General features: G+C 41.0%; 1 long non-coding RNA gene across 1 annotated transcript; it reads right to left on the bottom strand.

Moving 5' to 3' along the window:
- Positions 1-2,363: 2,363 nt before the first annotated feature.
- On the bottom strand, positions 2,364-2,995 carry LOC139665627 (uncharacterized). The gene is made up of 3 exons (XR_011696879.1): positions 2,850-2,995; positions 2,648-2,748; positions 2,364-2,462 (listed from the first exon to the last, which is right to left on the bottom strand). It is a non-coding gene; the product is annotated as an uncharacterized lncRNA (long non-coding RNA).
- Positions 2,996-4,349: the final 1,354 nt, after the last annotated feature.

The raw sequence follows: 4,349 nt of genomic DNA, 5'->3' as shown, positions 1-4,349 counted from the left end.
TCAAATCTCCATCTGAAAAGTAACTAAAATCCAATTTATAGTTGTACACTGTTCTTGTAAATAAGAAACCACTAATAACTTTGTTGTCTTATTATCTTCTCAATAAACATCTGATTGCCCAAAAAAAAAAAAAGATACATTCATGTTAGTCATGTGTTTTTCATTTGCAAAATATGACTGAATCTAGTGCCTGAGCTGATGTGAGCTAGTGTCCTTTAGTCATATTACATGTCAACATGTTACTTTGTAACTTGCTGTACCAACACTTCTGGAAGTATACTGTTTCTGAAAAAATCCTCAACTTTGGGAATCACATCATCCCAAAATTCCATATCAGGCAAAATTCTTTCAACAAAAATGTCATTACGGTTCCACACCACAAAGTCGCAATACTCAGCATCCACAATGTGAAGCTGTGCCTGGACTTGGAAGTAGTAAGTGTAACATCATCCCCATCATTGATGAGGCAGAATCCCTTGTCTCCAGCACACAGGCGCAGATTAACCTCGTCTTGCTTGCAGTGTGGGCACTAAAGTTCACAGTGAAAAGAACATGTAAACAATAGACTGAAGAAGTCAATTTTGTCTGACTTTTTATTTAATTCACTGATTCTTATGTAAAGACAGGTGTTTTTTACCTGACATGTTTCGACTGCCAAGCCTGCAGTCTTCATCAGAGGTGTTGCCGAAGCTTCCTGTCAGCTGATTTATGTGGACATGGTCGTCCTACCTGTTACCACATAAATCAGCTGACAGGAAGCTTCAGCAATATTTCTGATGAAGACTGCAGGCTTGGCAGTCGGAACATATCAGTAAAGAAAACAACAAACACCTATTGTCTTTATATAAGAAATCAGTGAACTAACCATGTAAACAAATATGCATGCCAATATCTTTCCACAGTTTAAATGCTTTCTGTCTTTACATTGAAGTGAAATTATGAATTTATATGTCGAACATCTTTCTCAGCACGTTTATAATGAACCGTAATATTACCTTTATCTCGCAAATCCCTGTTCCATGACAGTCACAAGTGGCAATCCCATCAGGCGAAGCTCCCATGTATGGCCACTTGGGATTCAGCCAGAGACCACTTTCCATACAGGAGAAGCCCTCATGCTCCGGACCCATCAGCTTCTCATACTCTCTTCTGGCTTGTGCCTCATGTTTGCATCCGTAACTGTAAATGGTACACAGAGACAATAAGCAAAAAAATAAATGGTAATTTAATATTCAGTGTTGAATTTAGAAACTTTGGAGTGGGTCATTATTGTAGGCAACATTATTATGGTTCAATGGTTTAAATATTGACTATTATCCTAACCCCTAGGCTTAACCCTACCCCTGCCTAACCCTTGCCTTATAAGCCTATACCTGATGTTGACCCTTGTGCTAGTCTTACCCAAAATCTCACCTCTGTCTTATCCTAATTCAAACCCTAAATACCTTGTCGCGACTGTGGTGAACTTGTGTGCCTCTGGGTAGCATATGGCCTTAATCAGGCTCTTGGATGGTTGCAGAGGGTTAGTCTTAAGAATTTGTTTAAGCTTAGAGGCAGTTATGCGTCCAGCTCTTTGTCGATACCAAATCCTGGATGCACCCTGGCTTCGAGTTGCCTTCTCTACAGCCTGGACCTGAGAAGGGGTTAGCTCTTCTAGCTGGAAATCCTGGCATAGCTCTCCAAGCTCTTTGGGGGATAGCTGCAGAGTCTCTGGTGTTCTGTATTCAAGAACAGTTTTAGGCAGCATGCAAGATTTGGGGACAAATTCCTTGTGGTAATTCTCCCTAGCCATCAGTGCAGCACTCTTTGGACAGTTTCTGCTTAAGGAATCAAAAAACCTTGCATATGTTTCTGACCCTCTCTTCACTCTTGGACATTGAACTGGTTTCCCAACCTTAGGTTGTTCAGTTGACCTCCCAGCGATGGCATCGTCCAGTTTTTGTTTTTTGGATTTTGCTGAGGAGAAGTCTATAAGAGCTACAGGAGCGGCAGGAATCTGAAAAATGTAAAAAGCATAAAGATCATAAAGTACTGCCCTACTAAGGGAAATGACAGTATCTGACAATTTCTAACACACACTTCTGTGGTCCATAACGTGGAAAATTTAAGATATGACATTGCAACTACAATTTGTGTTGTTTGTCTTAGTCTAAGGCAAACCATAAAAATTGTAGTTGCAGTGTTTGATCTTAGTTTTCCTGTGTTAGGATCTGCAGAAGTGTGTTTTAGAAATTGACAGTTACTGTCATTTCCCTTAGTAGGTTAGGGTAGGCTACAATTACATGTACATACATCTTATACAAAAACAAAAGCAATGATATGTACATTTAAATACCTTTTTTACATGTGATGGCATCAGCCACTTGCACTTTTCCGTTGTGCAGGAGGCTGTATCTCGCATCTTAACACCAGCTTCAATGGAAAACAGAACTGCCCCTACATGAGAACAGGATTCTGACAATCTGTGAATAGAATAGAATAGAACAGACATTTCTTTATTAACCACAAATGGAAAATTGTATTTTGCACAGTTCATCTGTGGGTGTGCACTGGTGATAGATTTAAAACAATAGCTACAAGCAACACCATTAACACTTAAATCGGGGTTAACAGTTACACAAAAGATAGGTGAACGTAAATAACTGACCCTGCCATGCAATTGCAATGAGCTGCAATGACTTCTCCGTCTTGTTTCGCGATGATCCACGTCTTTAGTGGCGTTTCACCGGACCTTTGAGAGTGGTTAACCTACACCGGTAACAACCATAACGTTAACGTCGAGGGGCGCCGCGGAGTTGAATGTTTGTTGCTAGGTTAATCCACAGGACAATAACAGAAAAGCCACTCACCCTGGCGAAAACCAAACGACAGTCATTGTGGAGCACCTTCGTACCGAGGTCGTGGACCCAACCGCTTACAAAAAAGTTGTATGCCTCCATACTTTTGTATGCTTTCATTTGTTTTCTTGAGTAGAAGGATGTCTGGAGGACAAGGTAGTTGCTTATATCTACTGCCTCGATAGCAGGCAAATCTTTCAATTCAGTTGAAAAATCGCTCCTCTTCATAACATAAGGATCACGTCCGACGTATGTTGTGATTTTCTGTTTATACCTTTCTCTTGTAATATCGTCTAAACTCGCACAGTACGGGCTTTCCTCCATCTCGTCTATTCTGCTTTTCACTTCCTGCCCTCCATCTGAATTTCGCGCGTCATCGGAATCACGTGACTGCAAACAACCTATTAACTAATGTTAGCAGTCAGCTAGATTAGATTCATCTCCAAACCAACTAGCTTCTCACCTTGCGAGGCAGCTGGATTCACGAGATCACGATCACGCGAGAATCCATCTTGCCAGGCTTCAAGTTCTGCGTTTGTGGCCGAACCACAGTGGTGCGGACCAATCAGCGTCCTATGAGGGCAGCTATGGGCGGGGCTTAGGTGTGACGACAGCGAGAAGCGACTGTTCGTTCACAACAATGGCGGCTCCTAAAGAGGCTAGCGTAGATGCTGCTGTAACATCAGATATTTCTGAACTGGAGAGTCAGAGTTCCCTTTATGCGCAAATTTTCCTTACAAAGACGACAAGAATCGTCTACCATGCTAACTACATAGTTTGTTGTTGTCTTTCCTCTTCGGCGCTGTCCTACTATGTCATATGGTTCGTTGATCTGATTGGTTGAAGTTAGCCTGTGATAGACGGTGATAGACAGATGGTTCATCCAATCACCTGCCAAGTATTTTTTGAAAGTGCCTGCCCTTTTCCAAACAGTTTCCAAGGACGACTTCCCAGATGGTTCTGTGTAACAAACCATCTGGCAAGTCAGGTTAACTAGCTTCATAAAGTTATAGCTAATGTTAGCAATCCGCTAGATTTGATTTATCTCCAAACCAATTCATTCTTGCTAACTGTCAGCATTAAGAGCCTTTATAGATATGCAAACAATATGTTTCATGGTACTTCTTTGTTTACCTATATTACCTGAGTCTGCTAGCTAACACTAGTGTTAGGTGAGATAAATATAACATAGGTAACTGCTAACATTAGCTAACGTTATTTGGTTTGGAGATAAATCTAACGTAGCTGACTGCTAACATTAGCTAAACTTCAATGCAGTTATTATTGTAGTCTTTAATTTGGACTTTCTCCAGCTCTCATCTCTTCACCATATCTAAGGATACTTTTGATATAGATTTTTTTGGCCCAACTGCAGAGTTTGCCTGTTTCCATCTGCTTCACTGTCCTCCAGGTAGGGTTTTGCACCCAGAATATGATATAAATCAAATATGGCCACCAGGTGAATTAAGCTCCTCAGAGTGTCTCAGCTCTGAAAGATATTGATGTTCAAAC

Source organism: Centroberyx affinis, unplaced genomic scaffold (assembly GCF_046629955.1).
Source record: "Centroberyx affinis isolate AG114_WGS23_722 - 3 ecotype Tasmania unplaced genomic scaffold, CSIRO-AGI_Caff_v1 ptg004639l_1, whole genome shotgun sequence".
NCBI lineage: Eukaryota > Metazoa > Chordata > Actinopteri > Beryciformes > Berycidae > Centroberyx > Centroberyx affinis.
Note: the sequence above shows the minus strand (reverse complement) of the source record. Positions and strands in the feature narration are given on the sequence as shown.